The 17495-nt window shown below is 65.2% G+C and overlaps 1 protein-coding gene and 1 long non-coding RNA gene across 2 annotated transcripts in view; both read left to right on the forward strand.

Annotated features, from left to right (window-relative positions):
- Positions 1–17495, forward strand: part of RPTOR (regulatory associated protein of MTOR complex 1) — a 217933-nt gene that overhangs the window by 74075 nt on the left and 126363 nt on the right. The window lies entirely within an intron of this gene.
- On the forward strand, positions 10879–11951 carry LOC120638194. Its single transcript, XR_005659716.1, has 2 exons — positions 10879–11163; positions 11686–11951. It is a non-coding gene; the product is annotated as an uncharacterized LOC120638194 (long non-coding RNA).

A 17495-nucleotide genomic window follows, 5' to 3' on the forward strand; every position in this document is an offset into this window, starting at 1 on the left:
CCCTCGGCCGCTCCGGGCCTCGGTGGCCTCGTCCGGACGGCGGGGCTCGAGACGGCGGGTCCCTGGCGGAGCGGGGGCCGTGTCCAGTTCGATTTCTCGTATCCACCCGCGCGCTCGGCACAGCGCCCGGCGCGTAGTAAACCCATAACGGATGCCACCTGAAAGCCGGTCGAACCAGATCGACCCCTCGAGAGACCGGGAAACTCGATCGCCAAAGGGAATGGGGCGAAGTCTCGAGATCGAAATGAAAGGCGTTTTAGGGCAGGGAACGTGTCTACCGACGCCGGTCATTCATTCGTTCGACTGCATTCGTTGAGCGCTTCCTGCGTGCCGAGCGCTTGGAGAGTACGGTTCGGCAACAGAGACGATCCCTACCCAACAGCGGCCTCGCGGTCTAGAAGGGGGAGGAGGGCAACGGAACGAAGCAAGTAGATGGACATCCGTAGCGTCTCTTGTGGTCTCGGACTCGCCCAAGCACCGAGTACGGTGCTCTGCGCCTAGTAAGCGCTCAGGACATACCGTTTTCTGATTGATTCGGGGAAGGCTGAGCACCTTTTCTAGATTGTAGACCCCCCCCCCGGGGCCGAGATCCCGCCTGCCGGCCCTGTTCTTCTTTTAAACGGTATCGGTTAAGCGCTTACTGTGCGCCAGGCACTGGACTGAGCGCGGGGTTCGATTCGAGGCAGGATGGACCCGGTCCCCGGCCCGCGTGGGGCTCACAGTCTTCACCGCCCCATTTTACAGCTGCGGGAACCGAGGCCCAGGGGAGCGAGGTGCCTTGGCCGAGGCGACGGACCCGGGGGCCCCCGCTCTCCCGCCGCCGGGGGTGCGTTCAGTTCATCGGGGAGGGCGTGGGCGTCCTGTGGAATGTCCTTTCTCTGTACTGGGAAGTTTAATCCCTAGACAGGTGACAGGTAGGGGACAGTCTGTCACTCGGTAGTTAAGCGCTCTTTCTCGGCTCTTCGGATTAAAAGCCAGCCGTCAGTCAGCGGCCCCCTGTGTGGATCGGCTACTCGGTCTGGTATTGAGCGGGTCCTCACTTCACGCGGGGCACCGTACTAAGGGCTCGAGAGAGCACGGGGTTGATTCTTGATTCCGTCTGCTGCTGTTTTTAATGAGACGTTCGTCCGTGCCCCTCGGCGGATCGTTCGTCGCCGTTGTCCTCTGCCTGCCCGCCCCCCCGATTAGACCGTAAGCCCGTCGGAGGGCGGGGACCGGCTCATGTCCGTTACCGACTTGTCTCCGCTCCAAGCGCTCGGTCCGGTGCTCTGCCACGTAGCGAGCGCTCACCAAATATACCGGAATGAACGAATACGGGGGTTCAGATCCCGGCTCCGCCGCTTGTCAGCCGTGGTGACTGCGGGCAGGTCGCTTCACTTCTCCGGGCCTCGGTGACCCTCACCCGTAAAGTGGGGGTGAAGACCGTGAGCCTCACGCGGGACGACCCGATGCCCCCGTATCTCCCCGGCGCTGAGAACGGTGCTCGGCACCTAGTAAGCGCTTAACAGATACCAACGTGGTGGTTATTACGGTGCAAGAGAGGTAGCGGACACGTTCCCTGCCCACAACAAGCTTACGGTTTAGGGGATCTAAGCCGATCAGGTTGGACACGGTCTCCGTCCCCGTTGTACAGAGGAGGGAAGCCGCTTGCCCCGAGGGTTCGGTCTCCCGGGCCCGGGCCCTAGCCACCGGGCCACACTCCTTCTCTGTGCTTTTCTTGGTATGTGTTTCTAGATGGTGAGGGCCAAAAATCCCTCGATGTGGAATCCCTAAAAGATTCGGGCATTCTCAATCATTCTCTATACTGTAAATGAATATTAATCTCCGCCTCCCCAGCCAGACTCGTTGGGGACTGGGAATGCCCCCACCGACTCCGTTTCATCGGACTCACGAGGAGCAGCGTGGCTCGGTGGAAAGAGCCCGGGCTTGGGAGTCGGAGGTCGTGGGTTCTAATCCCGGCTCCGCCGCTCGTCAGCTGGATGCCTTTGGGCGAGTCACTTCCCTGCCTCGGTTACCTCGTCTGTAAAATGGGGATTAGAACGGTGAGCCCCGCGTGGGACAACCTGATCGCCTTGTATATCCCCCCCCCCCCCCCCCGCCCCCGGCAGTGCTTAGAACGGTGCTTTCCACGTAGTAAGCGCTTAACAGAGGCCATTATCGTCATCACCCAGTACGGTGCTCTGCGCCGCCGTTAGGTCTTCGGTAGATACCGTCGATCGATGGATAAAATTTTGGTGGAATGAAACCGGCGAGGTAGAATGATAGGGGTCCGGGGGGGAACGGGCACTGGCCACCCTCCGGGCGGAGAAACCTTTGGGCTAGATTCCGTATTTACCCAGTTGAGATATCGTCGTTAGCCGTGGTGACAGAGCAAGAAGGGCGACGATTGTGGTCGGTGGTGGAGCGCTTACTTCGACCCAGCCACCGTCCCGAGTGCCGGGGAGGACACGGGATCGTCAGGGTGGACACAGACGTCGTCCCACGTGGGGCTCCCCGTCCCCGGGGGAAGGGAGAACGAGTATTCGGCCGCCGTTTTCCGGATGAGGAGACGGAGGCCCGGTGAAGCAAAGCGACTCGGTCGACGCGAGGGGCAAAGCCGGGCTTCGGACCCAGGTCTCCGGACTCCCCGGCCCGCGCCCTCTCCTCTAGACCCCGCCGCTCCCGTTCGGGTGCGGAGGCAGAATTCATCTCGACCGAACCATCGCTGTTATGCGGACGGAGGAGGTTGGAGGCGTTCACCGCTTCGGCGTGGCAGCGTCTGAAAATCCTCCAGATGGGGCTGAGGGATTCTTTCTGTACGCCATCTTCCGAAAGAGAATCGACTTCCTTTTGGGTGAGACGGGAGGGTCCCCACTGTCGTGCCTCCTGCCCCCAATACCCAGGCGGTGGTGCGATACACGTGACGCTCAACTCGATGAAAGCGCGCTCCGCCCCCTCACGAAGTTCCCCCGCGTTCCCTCTCCCTTTTTTTCCCCACCCGCTCCCTTGCTTCCCAGTCGTCCCAAGGGAGCCCCCGGGGAGGGCGGACTTCACCATCGAACGGGGTCGATCGGTCATTCGCCCTCGGGCGAGTCACTCCGCTTCTCGGGGCCTCGTTTCCCGGCACGCGGTAAGCGCCTGACGCGTACCCCGATCTTTATTATCAACGTGAGAAATGCGATGGCAAAGGAAGGAGAAAGGGGAACCGTTGGGCTACACGGACGACTGCGTCAGCGGCAGAGCCGTGACGACTTAAGAGGAGGAGGAGGCCGAGTAAGGCACTCGGGGCTCACTCTCGGCCACCGGAGGGCGTCTCTGGCTTTCGGCCGCTTCCTTCCCGAAGAGATGGAAACGCGACGTCGACGACGGGTCGGGGCGACGGGTGCCTCGCGCCCGAGGCGTCCCTCCCGTCTGTCGCCGTCGGCGGGCGGGAGGGGGCTCGAGGGAGGGAACCCGGAGGCTACGTTTGCCGCGAGGAGCCGCCGTGCAGTTTGAGCAGTCGGTCGTGTTCGTTGAGCGCTTAGTGGGCGCGGAGCGCCGTGCCGAGGGCTGGGGGAGTACCGTATGACGGTACGGCAGGCGCGTTCCCCGCCCACGAGGACTTGACAGTCCAGAGGGGGAGATGAGGTAGAGTAAAGCAGGAGAGTAAGAGACGGCGAAGTCTCGAGAGGCCGGTAAATACGAGTCCAGGTTCAAAACTGTAGCGGCCCCCCCCACGGAACCGCGTTACCTGCCTCGGTCCCCCCGTCTGTAAACCGTGGGGCAGGGACCGTGTCCGACCCCGTGTCTGCCCCAGCGCTTAGAACAGCGCCTGTCACGTAGCAAGCGCTTAACGGGCGCTGTTCTTCTCCTTATCCTGTTCGGCCAAAGTACCCCGAAGAGTGCTTCTGTTTATTGCGTTGTTTTGTTCGACGAGACGTACATCACCCCGATTCTGTTTGTCCGCCGTTGTTTTTACGAGAGGCTCTTCCCCTCGACTCTTGCCATCGTCCTCGTCCGTCCGTCTCCCCCGATTAGACCGGAAGCCCGTCAGAGGGCGGGGACCGTCCCCGTCTGTTGCCCATCCGTCCGTTCCGGGCGCGTAGTACAGTGCTCTGCACGTAGTGAGCGCTCAGTAGATGCCGCTGAATGAAAGGCAGGGGAAGCTGGCAGTCTCGATCCCTCTCCCGGAACGAACGGGTTCGTGTTTTTTTGTTTTTCACGTACCGTATCCGTGAGCGCCTACTGGGTGCCAGGCCCCGTTCTGAGCACCGGGGTGCGTGTGAGCTAATCGGGCCGGACACGGGCCCCGTCCCACGTGAGGCTCCCGGTCTTCATCCCCAGGGCCCGGATACCTTAAAAAGGAAATCCGCCACCACCCCCGCACCCGCGAGGGGCTCACGGGCGAGGAGGGAAGGCCGGGGAGAGGACCCGAGGCAGACCCCATTTCCTTTCGGCGCCGACGGCCACTTCATTCGTTCAGTAGTATTTATTGAGCGCTTACCGTGTGCAGAGCGCTGTACTAAGCGCTTGGGACGAACAGGCCGGCAACAGGTAGAGCCGGTCCCTGCCGTCTTGACGGGCTCCCGGTCTGATCGGGGGAGGCGGACGGACGGGAACGATGGCGATGAATGGAGTCGAGGGAAGAACGTCTCGTAAAAACAGTGGCGACTAAGTGGAATCGAGGCGATTTCCCATTTTCCAAGGGACTCTGCCCGCCTCCCAGGAACGGGATAATACTTATAATAATAACTGCGGTGTAGGTTGAGCGTTCACTACGTTCCGGACACCGTACCGAGCGCTGGGGTGCATACGAGCGAATCGGGTGGGACACGGTCCCCGTCCCACGTGGGGCTCACTCTCTCAATCCCCGTTTTCCAGCCGAGGTCACCGAGGCCCGAGATCACCGGGGTAGAGTCAGAACCCGCGACTTTCTGACTACCAAACGCGTGAGCCTCTCGTTCGTTCGTTCGTTCGTTCAGACGGATTTATCGAGCGTTTATCGTGGGCGGAGCACCGTACCGAGCACTTGGGAGAGTCCTACGCGACAACGGACGGACAGGTTCCGCGCCCGCGACGAGCTCGCGGCCCACCCACCGCGCCGCAGCCGCTTCCCCACGCGCGGGCTCCGCTGAAGGCGGCCCACTCGAGATCCCACGGGTCTTCCGACGGGCAGGGGTGAGGTTTCCGAAGGGGTCGCCGCTACCCCCGAGGTGAGCGGCGCCTCGGCCCCGTGCCCGGTGGGGGGGGGGATCCGCCCGGCTCCCGCCCCGGAGGTCAGAGGGGTCTTGATTTCGCCGGGCGCCCCGGGGGAGCGAGGCCCGGCTGAGTCGCTTGGGCTCGGGACGCCCTCTCCCTCGGCCGGGAGAAAATCAAATCAACCCCCTCCCTCTGCCCGCCCCCCCCCCCCCCCGCGCGCGCCGAAATTATGCAAATCGAATAGCTTTCAGGGGAAAAAGAAACGAAATGTCCAACGGGACCCGGCAGCATCAAGTACAAAAGCAGTAACGGCGCGTTTGACTCCGAAAGCAGAAGGACGTCTCCCGAATCTGGGCCGAGAACCGGAGGCGGCTTGGGTGGAGGGGGCCCGGGCCTGGGAGGCGGGCGGGTGGGGGGGGGGGGGGGGACGGACCCGGGTTCTCACGCCGGCCCCGCCGTCTGCCTGCCGGGTGACCTTGGGCAGATCGTCTCTCTGGGCCCCGTCCGCAAAGCGGGGCCCAGTTCCCGCCGCCCGCCTACGTAGACCGCGGGCCGCACGGGGGGAGCCCGCTGATCTCGTCTCTCCCCCAGCCTCCGGGGCGGCGCTCGGCACTTGGTTCGCGCTTAAGAAGCAGCGCGGTCATTGGGGCGGCCCCGGGCCGACCGGAGGAGCCGAACGCGAGGTCAGCGTGTTACGCCGTACTCTCTCGAGAGCTCGGGACAGTGCTCCGTCCCCGATAAGTCCTCTCCCCCGACCTTCCCTCCCCGCCCGTGAGCCCCTCGCGGTGCGGGGGTGGGTGGCGGATTTCTTTTTTAGGGTATCCGGGCCCTGGGGATGAAGTCCGGGAGCCTCGTGTGGGACGGGGACCGTGTCCGACCCGATTAGCTCTTCTGCACCCCGGTGCTCAGTCCGGTGCCCGGCACCCAGTAGGCGCTTACGGATGCAGTACGTGAAAAAACCAAAAAAGAACCCGTTCGTTCTGGGAGAGGAATCAAGATAAGTCCCCATCGGTACGATAAGTCGTCGATCGTACCGGTGACGGACCGACGGCGAAGCGGCGCGGTCTAGTAGGTAGGGCCCGGCCCTGGAGACGAGGACCCGGGCTCTAAACCGGCCCCGCCGCCCGTCTGCCGTGCGACCTCGGAGGGTCACCTGACTTCTCCGGGCCCCGGTTCCCTCGCCTGTAAAACGAGGGTGAGGGCGTGGATTGTGTCCGACCCGATGAGCCGGTATCTGTCTCAGCACTCGGTACGGTACGTGGCCTGTAGCGCGCACGTAACCGATGCGATTAGAAAGACGAGGGCCGGGAGCCCACGAGGGACGGGGACTGACTGCGTCCAACCTGATAAGCGCGCATCTGTCCCGGCGCCGAGCGCGGGGCCTGGCGCACGGGAGGCCCCTAGCAGGTGCCAGTTACGATAAAAGACCGACCCCCGCGCGGGCCAGGGACCGCGTTCAACCTCGCCAGCCTCCGCCCTCCCCCGCGCTTGGTACGGCGCCTGACGTGCAGCAGGCCCTCGCCGATCACGTCCCGGCAACCGAACGGGAGCCGAGCGTCGAGAGGGGACTCGGAATCCGAGCCTCGCCAAATTCCCGGGAAAGAAACGGGTCGAGGCGAGGTTGTAAAAAGCCCTAGAGCTTTCGCCGCGGCGGGGCTCGCGTCTCGCCGACGCCGGAGGGAGGCCGCGGATCACGGGGACGGGATCACGGAGGCTCCGGAGCGAGGCGACGGGATCGGAGGGAGGGGCGATTTTATTTTTACGGGATGAAACCGTAAAGCCGGATGAGATGAATCCGGGGAAGGTCCAGGGAGCGCAGCCGGGAGACCGGCGCGTCATCCTCAGCTGATTCCAGTGGGGGCCGGTGTCCGGAATATCAATCAGCCTCTGGGTTTGGGAGGAGAGGCGCGTGGAGCGTTTCCGCCTCCAGTGGGACGTGTTCGCCTCCCTCTAGACCGGAAGCTCGCCGCGGGGCGGGGAACGTGTCTCTCATACCGTACTGTCCTCTCCCGGGCGCTCGGTACGGGGCTCTGCGCGCGGCAAGCGCTCGATGAATACGACCGACCGACCGACCGTAGTCGGGAAGAGCCCGGCCTAGTGGAGGGGGCCCGCGCCCGGGCGGTCGGAAAGACCTGGACGCCCCGCTTGTCTGCTGGGCGCGACCTTGCTCAGGTCACTTCGCTTCCTCGGCCGTGACCTCGTCTGGAAAATGGGGATCGGGACCGGGAGCCCCGAGCGGGAGCCTTGTATCCACCCGGCGTTTGGGACGGTACCTGGCGCGGACCGAGCGCTCAACAGGTACCGCGGTCGTTATCGTCGTTACGAGGCGGGGGGACCCGGCCGGGGCTCGGCCCCTTGAGGGAGCGGATCAGCAAATGTGACTAGTAAATTCTCAGCCTCTTCCAGAGAGCGATGGACCCAGTACACAGAGGAAGCCAGCGTGTTGTCTTCCCCGCCGGTAACATCGATCTCGGAGAGCTCGGCGTTTTATCTGACATCAGTCAAAGAGCGGATGTTTTATTTACCCGTAGCGTGCCGTCTCTCGCGGGAGGCGGGACGGACACAGGAAATAAAGCGAGGGCCTAGGCGGTTTCGATCGTTCCGCGATTCCACTCCTCGGGTGGCCGTCGGGCCTGAGGGCGGCCCTGCCGTCGTAGTTCATTCAGTCGTATTTACCGAGCGCTCACCGTGCGCAGAGCGCTCTCCTGAGCATCTGGGAAAATACAGTACGTAATGACGTCGGTATGGAGAAGGATCGGGACCCGGCGGAAACCTCCCGGGCTCGGGGGGGTCAGAGGACCCGGGTTCCGGCTCCGCGACCTGTCTGGCGCGAGACCCTGGCTCGTCACTTCCCTTCTCCGGGCCTCAGTGACGTCATCTGGGAAATGGAGACGAAGACCGTGGGCCCCGCGCGGGAGTGGTTTCGGGCTCCGTCGTGTCCTTGCCGGTTTGGCAGACGACCGAGAGTCAGTCGGTCGTTGAACACCAGGCCAGGCGCGCTCCCCACCCGAAATGAGCGTACCGTGGGGGGGTAGACGAGATGGAGGTGCGGGGAGCGGGTTGGAAATCAGAGAAGCAAGTGGGCGGGCCGAGGCGTAGTAGGAGGGTGGCGAGATGAGGTGGGAGGGGGGCGAGGGCCTTATCCCCCAAGGGGCTCGCTCTCAAGGGCCTGGGAATCCTAATACCCGGGTTCTGATCCTGCCTCTGCCGCTCGCGCCGTCGGGTGACCTCGGGACAAGGCACTCGACGTCGCCGGGCCTCCGCCACTCGTCTGGAAAACGGGGATTGAGACCGCGGGCCCCGTCTGCAGCCGCGGGCCGTCCCGACCGTGACCGTGTCTCTAACCCCGGTGCTTAAGCGCTCGGAACCGAGAAAGTCCTCGACTAATCAGTGATCGTATTTTCGAAAACTCCGGCCCCTAGAGCGAGGAGGTGATTTGCCGGAGGGCCGCCCGGCCCGACGGGTTTTCCGACGTGCGGCCCCGTCGGGCTCGCAAGTGCCCACGCCCGTTCTCTTTCCCCCCGGCTCTCTTTCCCCCCGCTGCCGTACGTCGATCGGAGAGCGGGCGCGGATTCGCCCGTTCCTTTGTCTTCCCGGGCACGTGACGGTTAATAGGCTCAACCTGGATTGGGGGTTTACCTCTGTAAAAACGTGCCTTGCGTGAATACTACGCACGCCCGCGCTCGCACCTCAGGACGCCGACACAGAATCGAGACTCCAGTTGGAATCGATCGGAGGTCAGCTCCCCAGGCTAGAGTGCGTTTAGTCGTGTGCCAGCTTGGCTAGAGGGAGAGTCTGGAGAGAGAACGTTTCTGGAGAGATCAAGGTCGTTACCCGCGGGTCCTTTTTTTTTTTTTTTTTTCAATGGGATTTAAGGCCCGCTCTGTGCCGGGGACTGGACCAAGCGCTGGGGTAAATAGATCCGAGCTTATCAGATTGGACCCGGTCCGTGCTTAGCGAGTGCGGGGCGCCGTGCTGGGGACTTGGTAGGCCTGGCTCCGCCGCTACTTGCCGGATGACCTCGGGCAAGTTACCACACTTCTCTGCGCCTCAGTTCGCTCGGCTGCAAAACGGGGGGTCCGGGAGCCCGTTCTCGTGGGCCGGGAGCCCCACGTGGGACCGATCATCCCCGTATCTCCCCCGGCAGCTTTCGTTGGGTTCGTTCGGTCGTATTTATCGAGAGCTCACCGCGTGCTCAGTCCAGCGCCTGGCACGGGCCTAGTGGATAAAGCCCGGGACCGGAAGGATCTGGGTTCTGATCCCGGCTCCGTCGGCGGGGCTGCCGTGTGTCCCCGACGGGTCGGGTCACTCCTCTGGGGCTCAGCCCGCTCATCCCGGAAAACGGGGAGGAAGACCGCGAGCCCCCGCGCGGGACGGGGGACCGCGTCCGACCCGATGGGCTCGGTTCCGCCCGGCGTTTAAGCCCGCGCCCGGGGCCAGCGCTTAACAGACCCCCCGGGTGGGGACGGGGGCGGAGAACGGCTGCCCGCGGGTCACCCGAACGGCGGTATTTCTCGAGCCCCGGACCGGGCCGCCCGGGGAGGACGATACGGCAATCCGAGGTGGACGTGTTCCCCGCCCGCGGGGCGCCCCCGGTCGCGGTGGCGGTGGCCGGAAAGTAGCCGCCGTGAACCGTGCGTTCATCCGGTCCTGTCCTTTGAGCGCCTGCCGTGCGCAGAGCAACCGTGCCGAGCGCTCGGGAGAGTCCGACAGAGGAGTGAACAGTCACATTCCCCCGCCCACGACGGGCTGACGGTCCAGAGGCCCATCTCGGAGGGGGTGAGTTCAGGTGACTCCGGGCGCCCGCCGCCCTTAATTCGATAGGAGGGAGGGCTTTCCCCTCCCCTGCTCCCTTCTTCCGCCGCCGTTGGTGTCCCCCCCCCCCCCCCTTTTTGAGAAAGGGAGTGACAGACGCAGTTGCCGTCTCAGGCCGCCTTTCAACGGGCGCGCCTTAGACAGGACAAGGACGAGAGCTTCCCCGAGGGAGTTTTTTAGCGGAACCCGTTCGGGCCCCGTATGGATTCCGACCCCAAGAGCCGGGGAAGGAGCGCGGCTCTCTTGCCGGCGAAGGGTTCCGAGGACACGAGATGGTTCGGGACAGATGCCGAGTGAAGCCACCGTCGGCGTGTCACGCCCCGTCTCTCGGGAAGGTGGGACCGGCGGGGAACCGACTGCGTTCAGAAAGCGAGAGGGAGCCGGAATCATCCGGACAGGCTCCTTCCTTGCCGGGTGCGTGGCGGGAGCAGCGGCGGGGCTCAGCGGCAAGAGCCCGGGCTTGGGAGTCAGCGGTCGTGGGTTCGGATCCCGGCTCCGCCGCTCGTCAGCCGGGTGACCTGGGGCAAGTCACTCCACTCCTCTGGGCCTCGGTTCCCTCGTCTGTGAAACGGGGACGAAGACCGTGAGCCTCGCGCGGGACAGCCTGACGACCCGTACTCCGCCCCGGCGCTTAGAACGGTGCTCCGCGTACACCGACGCCGTCGGTGGTGGTGTTATTACCTTGCGTCTGCTCCAGTGCTCAGAGCGGCGTTTGGCACATAATGAACGCTTAACAGATACCGTCACCTCTATCATTCTTGTCATTACATGGGGGTTTTTTTAATGGTATCGGTTAAGCGCTCGCTCGGCGCCAGGCACTGTACTAAACGCTGGGGTGGATAGGCCGGACGCAGTCCGTCCCCCGCAGTCGGGGCTCGGGGTTTTTGACGGATGAGGGAGCGGAGCCCCCGGGGAGATGAAGTGACATTTTTTACATTAGCGGACAGGTAGGGAGGAAGCGGGATCGCCTTCCACGGGCGCGGAGCTTTTCGGCGCGAGCTACTCGGGCGTGCCCCGGGTGGCGGGAGCCAGACTTGGAAATACGATTTTAACGTTCAGACCTCGAGTGGACTGGATAACGAGAAAGCCTCGGCCCGTACGGCCGTTTGCCCCCGGCGTGGAATTCCTGCGCGTCGGAGGGTCCGCGCAGGTGCGTCCGACCCGACGGATTCCTATCTAGCCCGGCGCACGGTAAGCGCTCAGCGGGTACCTTAGTCAACGTGGGCTGCCCTCGGGACCGCGGTTTCGGCGTCGGGGTCCACCGGGACCCGGGGGTTTCCGTGGGGAGGTCCCGGCAAGGGGCTTTCGATGAGGAAGGTGACTCTCCGACATTGCAGCGGAGCGGAGGGATCCCGGACTGTCGGTGCCTTGATAAGCGTGGTGTTTGCCGAGCGCTTCCCGTGGGCCAGGCGCTGTACCGAGCGCGGAGGTTGATCCAGGCGGGTCGGGTCGGGCCCAGTCCCCGTCCCGCGCGGAGCTCACGGTCTCCAGCTCCGTTTTAACCGACGAGGTGACGGAGGCCCAGAGACGGGACGCGACCTGCCCGAGGTCACCCAGCGCGGGCTTTCACCCCGCGGCGGATGTCGCTCCGGAGCCGGGGAGCCGTCCCCCTCCTTCACCCCTCCCCCAGCCCCGCCGCGCTCTGCGTCCGGGACCGTCGTTTGTTGACGCTCAACCGTATGCACCTTCATCCCCCATATTTGTTTCGTTCAGTGAGCCGTACGTCACCCCCCGATTCCGTGCCTCTGCCGTTGTCTCGACGAGACGTTCTCTTCCCCTCGACTCCACGTACTGCCATCGTTGGTGTCTGCCCGTCTCCCCCCGATCAGACGGTGAGCCCGTCGGAGGGCAGGGACCGTCTCTGCCTGTCGCCGGCCTGTACGTTCCGATGGCTCAGTACGGTGCTCGGCCCACAGTGAGCGCGCGACGAACGCGGTTGAATCGGTGAACGGATGAATTCGTATCAGCGCCCGTCTCCCCCCCCCGATCGGCAGGCTCGCGGCGGGCGGGAATGCGCCCGCCGACGCTGTCCCGTTACCTTCTTCCGGGCGCCGAGTGCCGTGCCCCGCACGGCGGCGGCGCTCAGCCGATCCCAAGGGTCGACTGCACGACCCCGCCCGAGAGGCGGGAGGCGGAGCCTCTCCCCTCAGCCGACCCCCGTCGTAACCGTGTGACGTCTTCTTCCGCTCCAGGCCCCGGTATAAGCAGAGCCTCGATCCCACCGTGGATGAAGTCAAGAAGCTCTGCACGTCCCTGCGTCGCAACGCCAAGGAGGAGCGGGTTCTCTTCCACTACAACGGGCACGGGGTGCCCAGGCCCACCGTCAACGGGGAGATCTGGGTCTTCAACAAGGTGGGTGAGCCGCCGAGAGAGAGGCCCCGTCCTCTTGGGGGGGCCCGGATCGGTGCCTTTGGGGGAAGGTGAGGGAACCGAGGCCCGGAGAAACGGAGCGACTTGCTCGGGGTCGTCCAGCAGGCAAGCGGCGGAGCCGGGAAGCAGCGTGGCTCGGTGGAGAAGAGCCTGGGCTCCGGAGTCAGCGGTCATGGGTTCGACTCCCGGCTCCGCCGCGCGTCAGCTGCGTGACCGTGGCCGAGTGGCTTGGCTTCTCTGTGCCTCGGTCACCTCATCTGTAAAATGGGCATTGACCGCGAGCCTCACGTGGGACGACCCGATCAGCCCGTATCTCCCCCAGCGCTTAGAACGGCGCTCTGCCCACAGTAAGCGCTTAACGAACACCAACACTGTTGTTGCCGACCCTGGTCCTCCGACTCCCGGGCCCGGGTCTTTCCGCTAGGCCGCGCGTTTTTATCCATAAAAACCGAAAAACCAATAAAAAGAGCCCCGAGTCACGGCGTTTAGGAAAGGGAGCCGGGGGACGGATGCGGAGCGATCTCGGGGGGGGCCGGTCGCAGTTCTCGGCATTTAAGATGCCCCCGGTGAGGGCATCCTGGCAGGCAGAAGGTGCTAGGATGTCCGTCCCGCGTCTCTCCGGCTCCACCTCCGCGGGGATGTGAGAAACCGGCCTCTCTTGCCCGGGCTCGCAGACCCCTGAAGTCGGTCCCTCGCTCGATCAGTCCGTGGCGCTGAGCAGACGCTTCCAGACTAAGCGCTCGGGAGAGTCTACTGCGATGGAGTTGGTGGACACGGGCCCCGCCCCCAGGGAGCGGCCGGTCCGTAACGTGTCGAGGGCCGCGCCGAATCCCCGGGGGGCGGCCGGTACGGCGGACTCGGGAGACACGATCCCCGCCCCCGCAGAGCTGACAGTCCGCTGTGCCGGATAGCACCGGACTGAGCGCTGGGGCGAGCGCAGTACGGCGGAGTCGGCAGCCACGATCCCCGCCGTCAAGAGCTGCCGGTCTCCCGCGGGCGGGGCGCCGGGCCAAGCGCCTGGGATCGTCCGGGACGACAGATTGGGCGGACGCGGCGGCTCCCCGCGGCGGGCCTCCGGCGTAGCGGATCCGTCACCTCCCCTCCGTAGCCGCCGGAACCCCCGGACGGTCCCCCCCCGCCCCCCGTCTCCCCCGAGTAACCGTGGAGGACGGCCCAGACCCCCCCCGGCTGTTTCTTGGACCCGTCCGCGCGCCCGCGGTCGGCCGGCCGGTCGCACTTATCGAGCGCCTCGTGCCTGCAGAGCACCGGACCGAGCGGTTGGGAGAGTCCGGCGCGACGGAATCAGCGGACGGGTTCCCCGCCCGGGACGAGCCGACGGTCCGGTCCGGTGCCCGATGAACACCGGGGATCTTACCCGACCCCCCGGGCCCGGGCTCTTCCCCCCGGGCCGCGCCGCTTCCCCGAGAGGGTAGAAAAGACGTCACGATCCCCTGTTCCGGGAGCCTGGAGTCCGCGGGAAGACGAGCAGCCGGGACGCCGGTGTAGGCGGCTCCCGTTTCAGATCGTTTCGCCGTCTGACAGCCGATAACGGTGACCACCTTTTCACCGACGGGCAAGTGGACGGTAAATGAGACAGAGATCATTCGGGGCCGAAACGTCTCGGACACGCAGGAGGGGGCGGCCGCCGCCCGGCGCGGTTGAGGGTTTTGCCGGCTGCGTTATCGAGAGCGGCTTGGGTGTCCGCCAACCGCCCCTCGGTGTCGGCCAGGGCGATCCAACGGGGAATCCACCGGCGACCAGGAGAAGAGCCTCTTCCGATCCCCGGCAGAAGCGAGGAAGAACGAGCCGGTCCGCGTCGAAAGAGGGGGCGACGACGGCGATCTCCCCGCCCGGCGGCCATCCGTCACCCGCTCCGGTTCCGGGGGGAGGGCGACGCGAGGAAGGGGAGGCGTGCCGAGTGACCCCCAGGCGGGGATGACCCGTGCCTCCCCTGCTCTCGAGGGAATCCGCTGCCGCGGGAAAGGAACGGGGGAGGGAGGAGATGGGGGAAAGGTTATTTTTGAGAGCGAGAGCGGGTGGGCGCCTCGTCGACGGGGTCCGGGAGGCGTCTCGGATGGGCTGGACGTAAAAGTCTGCCGCCCCCGCGGCCCCGGCCCGCTACCCTCGGGCTGGAAGTAAATTCTAGTCTCCGCCTCCCTCAGCCCCATCCCGGTGACCCGCCGGGAAAGGGCGGTTGCGCCCCCCCCAACCGCCCTAGAAACCCCGGCCCGAAGCAGAGTGCGGGAAGCCCGGCCGGGAGTCGGAATCCCGTCAGATCCTAGTTCTCCCCCTGCCTCCCGGCGCTGCCGATGGTAACCGTGGTGTCTGTTCGGCGCTCACCGCGGGCCGGTCGCTGTGGCTGAACGCTGGGGAGGATGCCAGCAGATCGGGTTGGACGTTGTCCCTGTTCCGCACGGGGCTCACGGTCCTCCTCCCCGTTTCGCAGCTGAGGTGACTGAGGCGGAAGTGAGGTGACTTGCCCGAGGTCACCCAGCGGACGAGTGGCGGGATTAGAACCCGCGATCCCCCGACTCCCAGGCGGGGGCTCTGTCCACTACGCCGTGCCCCTTCCCCCGCTTCCCGTGCCGCCGCCGAAGTCCAGATATGGGAGCTGCCGTTCGGAGTTCGTCCGAACCGGCCCTTTCGTGGGCGAGGTCGAGGTCGAGGGGGGAGATCCCGCTCCCTTGCGCTCTCTGCCCACCGGTGGTATTTGTCGAGCGCTTACTGCGTGCAGAGCACTGGACTGAGCGCTCGAGAGGGGACGGCCCAGCAGTACGAGAGAGACAGTCCCTGCCCTCTTCCAACTTCCCCCTCGCCCAGCAGACCCTCCCTCACCTGAAAGATCTTCCCCTCCCTTGCCACGGGAAAGGATCGAATCCGGGGCCGGTCGCTCCATCCTCCGCGCCTCCGTTTCCTCATCCGCCAAACGGGCATGAAGACCGGGAGCCCCGCGCGGGACCGGGACCGCGTCCGACCCGAGTAGCCCGTGCCTACCCCGGCGCTCGGTCCGGCGCCTGGCCAGCGTAGGCGCTTAACAGAGACCCCCGAGGGAGGAGACCGTTAGAGGGAGGGGCCGTGGAGAGACGGACTCCTCTTGCGGCCCGTACCCCAGGGGGTTGGTCCCCGCCTTCGCCTCTCCTTCCCCTCTCCGTTTTCCCCTGCCTCCCTGGGGAGGGGACCCCGACGTCCTCGATCCCGAGCGGGTCGCGGGGAAGAGAGCCGCCTCCGTTTCCCAGTGTCGGGCGACCGTCCGGTGAGCCCGTTCGACACGGAGGGCTCTGATGAGAAGAGGAACCAGGTCGCCGCTCTCGAATTGACGACGGAGAAGCGTCGCCCGTACAGGCCGGGACGCGGTAGGACGTGCCTGTGGGGTAATAGCGGCTATTGCCGGGATGCTCCGGGGACCCTTTTTAGGCGATTATTTTTTTTTCCTCAGGCGGGCGGAGAAAGGATCAGCGGAGGGGGCCCAAGTCGCCTCAGGTCGGCGGGCCGGGTGGGGGGGGGCGTCTCGCGACGGGGGAGCGGCCCGGCCCGGTGGCTGGAGCCCGGGCTCGGGAGTCGGGCGGGCCGGGGCTCTAGACCCGCTCCGCCACCCGTCCGCCGGGCGACCCCGGGGGCGAGCCGCTTGGCGCCTCCGGGCCTCGGTGACCTCACCTGGAAAACGGGGACGAGGGCCGCCGGTCCCACGTCGGGCAGGGGCCGCGTCCAACCCCATTAGCTCGGATCTACCCCGGCGCTTTAAGTCCGGTGCCCGGCTCGTGGAAACCGCTCAGCGGATGCCATTAAAAAAAAAAAAAAATGGGAAGCAGCGCCCCGCTTAGGGAAGGCAACTGGAGGATGGAGAAGAGAAGCAGCACGGGCCTCGTGACGGGGAACTCACGGACCTGGTCCCAGTCCCCAGTCTGCCTCCTGTCCGCGACGCCCTCCCTCCGCAAATCCGACGGAAGACTCTCCCCACCTCCGGAGCCTCATCGGAGGAGGCCCGTCCCCTCCGAGAGGCCTTCCCTGACCGAGCTCCCTTTTCCCCTTCTCCCGTTTCCTTCCGCGTCGCTCCGACCTGCTCCCTTCGTCCACGTCCACGTCCACCCCCCCCCCCGGCCCCGCACCACGTACGTCCGGATCTCTCTCGTTTATCTATCTCTGTTCATGTCTCTCTCCACCCCCGTAGACCGTGAGCTCGTCGCGGGCGGGGGACGCGTCCGTCTGTTGTTGTATTAATAATAATAATAATAATGTTGGTATTTGTTAAGCGCTTACTATGTGCAGAGCACTGTTCTAAGCGCCGGGGTAGACACAGGGGAATCGGGTCGTCCCACGTGGGGCTCACGGTCTTCATCCCCATTTTACAGATGAGGGAACTGAGGCACAGAGAAGTGAAGTGACTCGCCCACAGTCACACAGCTGACAAGTGGCGGAGCTGGGATTCGAACCCATCGCCTCTGACTCCAAAGCCCAGGCTCTTTCCACTGAGCCACGCTGCTTCCCAGGCGCTTAGGGCACCGCTCCGCGTACAGTCAGCGCTCAGTAAATAGGATCGACCGAACGAGTCTGCCGTGGAGACCTCGGACCGTTGGGCCGTTTCCTCTGGACCTCAGTCTCCTGACGTGTCCGAGGAGGATTTGAGAGCCGTGGCCCTGTGTGGGTCGGAGACGGTGTCCCCTCTCGTCGTCGTCTCTTCGTCGCAGAAGTCGGGCCGCACGAAGGCCTTCGATGCCACGGTCCCGATTCTCCTTTTCTTCCCGAGACGAACCCCGCGGGCTTTTAACTAGTAATAATAATAGCGGTACTTGTTAAGTGCTCATCGTATGCCAGACGCCGTTCTGAGTGCGGGGAGAGATGCAGGCTGCTCAGGTTGGACCCAGTCCCTGCGGGTCCACGCTCCTCAGTCCCCGTTTGACAGATGAAGGGACCGAGGCCCGGACAAGTGACGCGGCCCGCCCGAGGTCGCCCGGCCGACACGCGGCGGGGCCGGGAGGGGAACCCGGGTCCTTCCGGCTCCCGGGCCCCCGGCCCCAACCGCGAAGCCGTGTTGGTTCGGTTCTGCCTCAGGAAGCCCCGAGTCCCCGGCCCGGACCCGTGGGCCGCGGCCGCTCAGGGGGCGGTGACGTCGAGGCGGGGGGAGCCTCCTCTCCGCCGAGCTCGCCGTGGGCACG

The sequence above is a fragment of the Ornithorhynchus anatinus genome, unplaced genomic scaffold (genome assembly GCF_004115215.2).
Source record: "Ornithorhynchus anatinus isolate Pmale09 unplaced genomic scaffold, mOrnAna1.pri.v4 scaffold_264_arrow_ctg1, whole genome shotgun sequence".
Classification (NCBI taxonomy): Eukaryota; Metazoa; Chordata; class Mammalia; order Monotremata; family Ornithorhynchidae; genus Ornithorhynchus; species Ornithorhynchus anatinus.